This window comes from Lissotriton vulgaris, chromosome 1_1 (genome assembly GCF_964263255.1).
Source record: "Lissotriton vulgaris chromosome 1_1, aLisVul1.2, whole genome shotgun sequence".
Lineage (NCBI taxonomy): Eukaryota > Metazoa > Chordata > Amphibia > Caudata > Salamandridae > Lissotriton > Lissotriton vulgaris.
This window is the reverse complement of record NC_141685.1, coordinates 74,236,398-74,247,433: the sequence shown is the minus strand read 5'-3', so window position 1 is coordinate 74,247,433 and position 11,036 is coordinate 74,236,398. Positions and strand designations below refer to the sequence as shown.

General features: G+C 45.8%; 1 long non-coding RNA gene across 1 annotated transcript in view; it reads left to right on the top strand.

Moving 5' to 3' along the window:
* LOC147737374 (uncharacterized) overlaps positions 1–11,036 on the top strand; it is an 81,488-nt gene that overhangs the window by 60,733 nt on the left and 9,719 nt on the right. The gene's annotated exons all lie outside the window — the stretch shown is intronic.

The following is an 11,036-nucleotide window of genomic DNA, read 5'->3' as shown; positions in this document are numbered from 1 at the left end:
ATCTCTCCATCTGGATATAGTCCATCTGGAGAACTTCAAATGGATGGTCAGGGGGTTGGAATCCTCCCTGTTCCACCTTTGTGCCTTTTCCTGTGTTGAACTGATTACAAATCATGCACGTTTTAACTTTTTGTTTGGCTGCAGTTCTCAAATGTTTGTTGTGCCATATATTCTGTATGCTGTCTAACATTGCTTTTTCTCCCAGATGCGCTGGTCCATGTATGGTGTTTACCATAACCTGTACCATGGCATCCGGTAGAAACCATACTGCTCTTTCAGGTGTCATCCAGCCTTGATCTGTAAGGACCCCTCCTTTTTCCTTCCATTCTAGCAGTTCCTGTGGTGTGGCGGTACTTTGGACATCCTTGATGTCAGAAAAGGGGTCTCGTATTGTATATTGGCGGTGTGGTATACTTAATTCTGTGTTTGCTGCTAACTTGGCTGCACTGTCTGCAGAATCATTTCCTTTTGATATTTCATCTGTTCCTTTTGTGTGCGCTTTACATTTTAGCACTGCGATTTTCTCTGGTAACTGACTGGCCTCTAAGAGGGCAGTGATGAGTGTAGCATGCTGTATTCTGGACCCATGTGATGTGAGAAATCCTCTCTCTTTCCACAATGTACCGAAGTTGTGTACAACTCCAAAGGCATATTGTGAATCAGTGTAGATGTTAACTGAATTTCCTTTTGCTAAGTGACATGCTCGTGTTAGGGCTATGAGTTCTGCTGCCTGTGCCGACAGTATCTCTATCTTGTGTGCTTCTAAAGTGTCTGTACCATTAGTGATGGCATAGGCTGCTGCTAATTCTCCTGTGGGGAGTCTCATACATGAACCATCAACAAAGAGTGTCATTTCTGCCTTAGCAAGGGGAGTATCTTGTAAATCTGGTCTTGGTTTGGTCACTAAATCAATTATGTCAATACAATCGTGAATTTCTTCAGTAGGAGAGGTCAGTGGCAACAGTGTTGCTGGGTTTAAAATGTTGCAGCGTCTAATCTCAATGTGTGGCTGAAAAAGTGTCATCTCATATCCGGTGAGTCTGGCTATTGTCAGATGCTGTGTTTGTGTTCTGTTTAACAGAAGTTCTACAGCGTGTGGGACCTGAACTATCAGATGATGTCCCAATACAATAGAATTGCTTTGTCTAATAGCTTGTGCAGTAGCTGCTACTGATTTTAGACATGCAGGCAATGCTTGTGCTACTGGATCTAATGTGCTTGAAAAATAACCACGTGGTTTATGTTTGTCTGCTTGAAGTTGGGTCAGAACTGATAGTGCTGTACCTGAGTTTTCTGTTACAAATAATGTAAAATCTTTGGTGTAATTAGGTGTTGCCAGCACTGGGGCTTGACACATAGCTTTTTTAAGAGACTGAAAGGCTTGTGTGTGTTCATCTGTCCAGGGTAATTGTGGAGTAGCGCCAGCTTCGAGTGTTGTCAGCTGCACTAACGGTTTGGAAATGAGTGCAAATTGTGGGATCCACTGTCTACAATATGAGGTGAGACCAACAAAGGCTCGAACTTGTTTCTGTGTTGTTGGTTGTGGTATTTGTAGTATGAGCTGGATGCGTTCCTGTGAAAGCTGCCTACCCTCCTTTGACAGCAAGTGCCCTAAGTATGCCACTTGCTGTAAACAAAATTGGAGCTTACCAGGGGAAACTTTATGGCCATTTGCAGCTAGGAATTCTAGTACTAGTAGTGATGCTTCAGCACATGCTGCGTCAGATCTGGCCGTAATGAGGATATCATCAACATATTGTAGTATGGCTGTATCCGTGGGCATTTGAACAGTATCTAGTTGTCTTTTTAATGCTTGGCTATATACGCTTGGACTCTCTGTGAAACCTTGAGGAGCTCTTGTGAATTGGAAACTTCGTCCTTGTAAGGAGAAGCCAAAAAGGTATTGACTGTCTGGGTGAATAGGTATGCTAAAGAATGCGTTTTTCAAGTCAATGACGGAAAAATGCGTTGCTTCCGCATTTATGGCTGTGAGTAGGGTAGAGATGTCTGGAACCACAGGGTGTTGTGGAACGACACATTTATTGAGCTCTCTCAAATCCACCACTAGTCTGTAGACAGGTGGTGTTCCTGGTTCCACTTTTTTATGGACTGGTAAAACAGGGGAATTGCAAATGTTAGAAGTTGTTTCCTTAATCACACCTGACTGTATTAGGTCCTGAATAATCAACATTAATGCTTGTTCAGCCTGAGGTGGAATTTTGTATTGCCTTATGCGTGGTAGTTGGGCTCCCTCTTTCAGTGTAACCTTGTGAGGTGTTATTTCCATACATCCTACTGTGGTGGAATCAGTGGCCCAAAGGGTGTGTGGCAAATCTTTCAAACGCTCGTCTAATTCTCTACTTGTGTAGTGGCCCTTGAAATCTCGCAGAAATAGTCTGACATCTGTAGGTGAGCAAACAATGACAGCTCCTAATTCTTTCAATGTTTTTATACCAAGCAAATTTTCTGGACATGATTTTGTCAATATAAGATCTGTAGTTGTCGTGAGGGGACCAACCTGCAAGGGCAGTGGTTTTGACGTGGCGTTTGTCACAGGTTGTCCCGAGAAACCCAGAGAAATACTTTTTGAACCCGAGAGAGGAGCCTCTGGGACCTCTTGATGGCTTATTGTTGTTTTACTGGCCCCAGTGTCTAGTAGAAATTTCCTATCCTCCCCAAGAAGTCGGACCTCTATAAATGGACCTGTCTGATCTACTGGAATGGGGATTAGGGACAGTTTGTCATCTTCTCTCTCTAGGCAACATCATGAGAAATCTGGGTAATATTCAGTGTAGTCGCTGTCTATAATGTTCATTTGGGCCATTTGTGTTGTCGGTGGAACTGAAGGTGTTGAACTGTCTTGGGAAACATTCTGTTTTTGCTGATATGGGCATGGCTGGGTCTTACCAGTAAACAAATTGTGCTTTAAGACTGGGCAATCTTTAACGAAGTGTCCCATCTTCTTGCAATAATTACAAGTGCTTTTTAAATTTGTCTGGCTACTTGGTGTCTGTTGACGCTGGGGTGCAGTTTGGGCTACTAATGCTTTCATCTTTGTGTCTTTCATGCGTTTCTTATCATTTTCTTCTTCATCCCTAATGCGATTCTGGTGATATTGTAGCATTTGTAACACCTGTGGAGGTGTATGTGCTTGCCAGGTACTTTCTACTTTTAGTACTCTGTCCTTAATGGCTGGCAAGGCGTTATCTACTAATTTGGAAACAAACAGATGCGGGTAAGCTTCACTTGCCGCTATTTACCGCAAAACATTTTTCAAGTCTGGTGTAATAATCTCCTATGTCTTCACCATGTTTTAGTTTGCAGGAGGAAATGGCATCCGTCCTCCTTTTTTACTGTTAGTAACTGTGGTAGCACCTTTAAAATAGTGCCAGGAAGTGCTTTAAGTCTGTCTCCTATACCTTGACCTGCTACTCTAGTATTTTCGTCATTCTGAAGTTCAGTCCATCTAATGTGTTCACCTGCTACTTCCCAATCCTTTTCTCTTAGTTTGTCATATATACCTGATGGCAACAATAATTTCAGAATTGCTGTGATATCAGAAAGAGTATATGTTCCCATCATTAATACATCTACTAATTCCTTAAATAATCCAGCAGGGTCCTTTGAGTGGGAGGGAACCATCTCTTTCATCCTTAGTAAATCAAGTTTTGTCAAGGGTACATAAATGAAGACGCGTTGTAGCGCTCCATTTGTGTCAGCTCTGGGGTGGACCTCTCTCATGGGGAACTGGCGTGTTTGAGGAAGTCTATTAGTTGATCCACACGTATTATGGGGAGATCTATATCCAGTCACTTTCTGGTATTTCTGTCTGAAATCTATAAATGTGTTGAGAAAAACTGAACTATTGTGGAGGAACATGTTATCAGCGCAGTCAGACAGAAAATCTTTGAGTCTTGGATCATGTTTAAAATGAGTGTCATTGAGTGTGATGAGATGTTGTACCATGTAGAGACTTGCTAATCTTTGATGTGAGCGTGGTAATGCTAGAAAAAGCTGGGCTATGAGATCATTGTCATATATCTTATATTGAGAGACCCATAGGGTCGCAGTTCTGGCTATTTCCTCCTCCTCCGGTGTAAGCGGAGGTTCCTGGTCTAACCAGTAGTCTAATGCATTGGATGTATTTTCAAATAACTCATCTGGAGATGACCGTTCAGAGTGACCTTGGAGGAATGTAGGCGGGGGTGTTCGTGAATTAGGGGCGGAAGAACGAACGGGTAGGGCTTTTTCAGTAGGTTCAGTAATTTCCTCCTCAAGTTTTTTATTCTCTTCATTTGTTTGCAAGTTTTGCAGAATACGGGTCACGTTACGGGTGAACCTGTCTAGTGCATCATTTATAAGTTCTAGACAAGTGTGGTTGGATGCGGAATCTAATAAGTCAAAAAGTGAAACTGGTACATTTCTTTCCTCTGCTTGTATGTGTTTTATGAAACAGCAAAGGAGGAACCTATACATGCGCATTTTTACAGGGTGTGATCTTCTTGTAGTCATAGCGTTAATGGCTCGTGAGTTCTCTCCAGTACGAAGAAACTCCGAGGCCGCTTGAAGAAACGTGTCAATTGCTGGTAGATGTCTTATTGCTTCCCGGGAGTCATGAAGTATTTTACTTATTCGGCCCGCCTCCCCTGTGTTGCTCGGAGTCGGGTCATAGGGGCAGTCGGGAATTGTTTTACCTGGGTCTGGACCTACGGCACCCCCTTCTGGAGTGAGTGGTGGTGCGTTATGTTGTAAAAGGGGTGGCGGAGGCAGAGGGTGTTGAATTACTGGAACCTCATATGGAGGTGGAGTATCTAAGAGGAAATTGGTGAAAGTATCCTCTGGTGATGGGGCTGTAGGCTGTGCTGATGCAGTGTTAAGGTTTTCAGGTGCAGATGGCAATACAGGATAAAAACCAGTAGAAATGGCTGATTGTTCCCTTTTATTCCTTTCACTAACTACTTCTTTCCCTATTTCTTGTAACTGTTCTTTCTTGGCCTGCTCTGACATTATCTTACCCTTTTCAACTTTATGCAATTCCTTCTGTTGCCTCCTATGGGCTTCTTTTCTCCATAACTCTACTGAGTCACTCTGCGACTGGCGGACCCTCTTTTTCTTCCATAACTGTTCCTCTGATTTCATAATACACTCCGTATCAAAACTACCATTTTCAGGCCATCTATATCTGAGTTCTAGGTCTTTATTATATTCTACCCATAGATCACAATAAATAAGTGCACAGACACCATGTTTTGCATACATGTAGTGTCCTGGAGTATCCCGAGGAGGAAGGGGAATTTCCTTCTCAAGAATACTTCTTTTTGTTGCCATCTTACGTATTTTCGAGAAAATAGGCATGATGGCAAGACTTTCAAAGATTTTAGAAGTGAGAAAAACACAAACAGAACAAATATCTTTACCGTACCCACGAAAGAGGTGAGTCCGTCTTTTATACTAGTTTAGTAGTCCTCTCAAAATAAGTGAGAAACCCACAAAAACATGTATCTTTACCGTGCCCACCAGGTAGTGAGTCCGTCTTTTATACTAGTTTTAGTAGTCCTCACCAAAGATAGGTGAGAAACCAACAAAACGCGTATCTTTACCGCCCCCACAAAAGCTGTGGGTTTGTTTTTATACTTTTCAGCAGTACTCACCGAAAAATAACTGGAAGGCCTCGAAGATTTTGGAAAAACGGGCGCGCAGTTTCAAGGTGGGATTTGTAGAACCTCGGACTCTTCTGCTTCGCAGGTTGGGCTTTGGTTCAGGACGTTCCGCTATTTCCTCACCGCCTCGTGTGGATGCTGGGCCGCAGTCGGTCCCCCTCTTCGCCTCGAGGGAGTTAGCGGGAATTCCCCGCGTTGTGCACTTTTGAAGTCCGTCAACGGTCAGGAGGGGACAGTACCGGGTCCAATATCGCCGGCGCGTGGGGGAAAGGGAATGTTCCTGTTCCGGGCGCCAATTAATGTGGTAAATTAAATTTACTTATTACCTCATTTCTGAATTTCTATGCTTAATAAATCATAATTTCTTGTCAATGCAAAGCGAGGAGTCCGTGGTGCTCAAATGAAGGAGGAGGAGCAGATAACTCGAGTTAAGGGGAGCGCTTCCAGCACCAAGCGGGCACAGGAGCAATCTCTCAAGAACATTTTATACAGTCTTGGTCATGAGGCAAAATAGAGGAACAAACAGGTCGTGGCAGATAGAGGAACAAAGATCAGAGTAGAGTGTGAAGAAATGGGGGCGTGTCTTAGGCTTCGTGAGGGGACTTGCGATGTGAAATAATCTGACAGTTGGAAGGGGGAGGCTTCCTCATTTGGGGTTTGTGCTCGTGCTTCATGTCAGAAACATGAACCATCTTGTGTAAAACAGGAACTATCTTGCTGGTTCTGGGAATTGGCTGAACCACAAGAGTCAAAAAGAGGAACTATCTTGTGTAAAACAGAGACCATCTGCTCTCTGGCTTGCAGTAACTATTTCTTAAAACAGGAACTATCTGCTGGTTCTGGGAATTGGCTGAAGCACAGGAAGGGGTGGTCAATGAACTAAGATGCCAGGTGCAGGGTGTCTTACAGTTAGGAACAGGAACTATCTGCTGCTGGTTCCCAGAATTGGCAGAACCACAGAAATGTGTGTGTTCACAGTGAACAACCTTGTGCTTCCTCTATTAGTTGGTGTGGTTTCAGGGCCTAACCTCGTGCTTCCTCTTTCAGTTGGGGGTGGTCACAGGGCAGTTGGTGTGACAGGCTGAGTTACCAACAATGGACAGGATGTGGCTGAGTCTCTGGCAAAACTGGGGGAAGGCACACAGGCAGGCTTCTTGGAATTGGCTCGACCATAAGGAGCAGGGGGTTGTGCAAGATTCAATGGGGATGTGAAGGACAGTTTTCAGACAAGTTGCTGAGAGCATGTCACACACAAAATGGGTGCTTGTCTGAATGAGAAAAATGGCTGTCAGGCAGAAACAGGGAAATGATGGGGCACAATTGTCAATTTTATTTCCACACAACAAAGTGCTCCAAAACCAGCTGCGTCTGATTTTCCCTTAACCCTGCAGCCTCAGACAAAGGAGTTATTTGTATAAAAAAGGGCTGTGACCCCATGTAAAATGCCCTGGACTTTTGCGCACCTCAAGCGCCTGGGTGCGCTTTGCCTTTATTTCTTTACAGCGCTTTGTTTTCCTCCACGGAGTGCTTCTGCTTTTTACTGCAGCACGGAGCTGCGATCATCCTGCAGAGGGAGTCCCCGGCGTGGGGACCCCCTGCCTTTGTGCCGTCTTGTGCCCCTGACGGGTGCCCACCCCACCAGGGACTTGGTGCTTGTTTGCGGGTGCCACCCCGCTTCCTGTGTCTCAAGCGGGTGCCTACCACGCGTGGGTGGTGACTGGCAGCTTAAATACGGCGCGGGAGTCCACCCCATCTCGCCAGCCGCATCGGAGATAAACCAGGATTCCTCCGCGCATCTGTTGATTTGAAATCCCTAGCGGGTGCCCACCCATCCAGGGACTTTTTCCTCTAAACGGGAGCCTACCCCGTATCTTGCAAAGGGACTCACCGCCGCAGCCCGGGGCCTCATCGAGAGGGCCGCACCGCCATTGGCTAGCGCGCCCCAGAGCCTGAAGGCTCCTCTCCCGGGCCGTGCTGCCATTGGTTCAAGTGCCCCGGATCCTAGAGGCTTGTCTGAAGGGCTGCGCAGTGATTGGCCGCCCAGCCATCCTGCACCTCGAGCCAGGGGGTGCTTCCCCGAGGTGAGGCTGCACCGCCTGGGACCCGCGGTGGAAACGGAGAGACCGGAGAGCCCCCACGGAGTCCGGGAGGCTCTTCCGGACACCGCCTGCAGCCCCGCAGAACCGCCGCAGGAAGGAGAAGAGAAGCCAGCGGAGACGCCACCTCCCAACAGCCGGTGAGTGCGGGCGTCTCGGCGAGTCGCTCCTCTGCTAAAGGAGGCATTTGTTTAGAGCCCACGAGGCTCCACCTGATTTTGGGGCATTGTTTTAGTTAGAGCCCGAGAGGCTCCTGGGGGCATTGTGGTTTCGAGCCTGAAAGGCTCCACCGTGACTTGGGCACACTCTTTGTTTTAGAGCCCACGTGGCTCCAACGTGACCCGGGCACATTTTGTTTCAGAGCCCAAGAGGCTCCAACGTGTTGGGGCCCCGTTCATTTCGAGCCCACAAGGCTCCAGCGAGCATTTTGTATTCAGAGCCCACGAGGCCCCACGTTGTATTACGGGGCATTTTGGAGCTTAGAGCCTGCGTGGCTCCCACGTCGTGTTTGGTCGCATTCCTATATTCAGAGCCCCAGAGGAGAGCCAGGCTCAGTTCATCAGCTGCCCAGCACTTAGTGAACAGCTGCATCGTTTAGGCCTTGTGCAATCTTCTTTGGCTGCCTGCGCAGCCAGCACAGACATTATGGACATTGGGCCTGTGAACCCCTGAGAGGCCAAGCTGGCCTGGGGTCAGATATATGGTTTTCTGCGCAAATGTGTGATTACGTACCTACTGTGATTTTTGCATAATATGCAATGCTTTTTGCCTATACCCCTAAATGTATTTTTATGCCTAGGAGGTTGTTTTACCTAGTATAGTTATACTAGTGAATTCATGGTGCCCTGCGTGATATATGCCTACGGTGGTTAGGGTTGCGTAGTGTGTACTTACCTTTTACCAGTGCTTACTGGTTGTGTGCTACATGTGCTATTTGGTGCTACAATTATTCTATGTTCTAAGTGTTATTCCTACAAAGTGCTATTTCTACCAAGTGCTAGTTCTAAAAGTTCTTATTCCTGACAGTGGTCCACGTGGCCCTGTCCTGTGTATATAATCCCCTGTAAATTCTGCCCGTGCCAGTTGGCACAGTGTAAATTGTGTGTTTATTATCTAATGTGTTTGGTATAATACAAAGGCTATTTTTATATATAACCTTGTGTCGAGTTTCCTTTGTGGTGGGCCTTGGGTGTTGTTGATGGGTGCACGCGCAAACGCTTCACACATTGCCTCCGGGATAAGCCTGACTGCTCGTGCCAAGCTACCAAGATGGTGAGCAGGGGTTATCTTTGGCGGGTGACTTCCTTGACCTACAGCCATGAGGAAGAAGGTTCGCGAGTATAGGTTCACTTCTTGATCGTCCACTGTTGAAACTCCCTTTCGTTTATTTAAAGGAAGGGTCCCCAACACGGAGGTCACTCGGTTGTGGGTAACGACCAATAGAACCTTAGTGGATAAAAAGGTGAGCAGCATGGAGGGCTGGAAAGAGAGAAAGAGGTGATGAAAAAAAGAAGGATCTTGTATGATAAAAGGAGGGCTGTGAAGAGAACAGTGGTCGACGTGGGAGACTGGGGCAAGATTAAGTCTCCCAGGAAAGGCGGAGGCAGATCCAAATTCACTCTTCCATTTAACGTTATCAAGGTTTTCAAAATTGCAATAAAGACCAGGGACCATAGAATTTGAAATTTAAGTTGCGTGGCAAAGTGTCAGGCTAGTGCTAGTTTTGATACTAGCACCGCAACTGGTGGGCCTGATTCGGGCTCTGAGGTGGAAGAGCCTGTTGCACGAGAAAGGGGCTCTGGGCCACTTTACTTGAAAGGTATTCCCCGACGTTTGCACGATTGTGTTTCTTAAAGTGAGCGCTTTCCCATTTGCCATGCACCCCAGTTTTCTCTTTGCCTATGAAATTGCTTTGTTGAGTTCTTCAAAGATCGTAACTGCATTCTCTATTATGTTCTCAGCATTCTTTGCATTCATAGTTAAGTTTCCTTTTATTTTCTTCAAGTTTAGAATGTGTTAGGGGGGAGAAGGGGTGACGTCCTGTGTCATGATACTATGGAATGTGTGGATGGTTGCTAGGTGGTGGCTGGAATAGAGACATTTGTCGGTCGGTCTTAGCTTGATGATGGATGGGGTCTCTGTAGCTGTGATACTTAAATAAACCTTTCTTGACTTCCACTGTATGTTCTACTCTGCTTTCTGGAGGGACACACTTCCACAGAAGTCCATGTTAAATCTAGAAGCGCACAACCCACTGAGCATTCCTGCAGGTGTGGTACTTGATGGCAAAAGTTTGTTGTCAGCGGTTTATGCCATAATGCCTAAAACATTAATATTTACAGCACATAATAAAACAATCACAATTCTTATTCACTTAAAACAACTTAAGTGCAGTTGATATAAATACTACACCTTGCGCATCGTACATGATCTGACGTTAAGTGCAAGTGCAAACGGATGACGTACATCACTATTAAAACCAATCAATTAGATAGAGCGGTCATTAGATCTTACAAAGCGTACCAGCTCACAAGCGCGTACCTAGATGCAGATACCGGTGTCTCCGTCTGCTCGTTGCCTACTCAGAGCAAGTAAACCTGCTAGTAAGCCTGACAGCAGTCTTATAAACAACAGAAATAAAAGAAGAGCACAAGCTTGTGGCGCAGACGTTACCTAGTGTGGTAAAAAAACGAGATTGACCAAATAATGACAGTTTTGCTGACAGCCTAATGGAAATTAACCCTCAGATATGCGCCAATAGACGGCCAACACCTAAGCGAGCATTTTATAAAGTGCAGGTGCAAGTAGAAATGTGCAACAATACCTCTCGATGCTCTGTTCAGTCAATAAGAGGCTCCAGGTCGTCCATAGTGCCCAAGTGCCTTTAATGCCGGAGTCGAGCCACGCTCCATTTTATGAGGGCAGATATGTCAAAGAACGACCACAGCCCCCAGAGACAAACCGAAAATGGTAAAACCATCACTTCAGTTGGTTTATGGCTTGAACCCACTTCCTTCGCTGCTGTGTGTGGCAGGTCTGCATATACAAAGCAACTGCCTGGTAAATCTCCATACGATCAGTTCTATAACATAATGATAGTGCTGCACTGCAGCATCTCAGTTTACGTGCTAGAAAAAGGGGACGTAGGTAGTACCTTCGGATTTTAAGCGACATATCATACAACAGCATAACACGCATAAATGACTCAGGTCCTCCTTATGTCCGGGGGCACGTGTCAGATCCGCCTCCAGGTGCTTTACCCGTGATTTAGTAAAGGCCC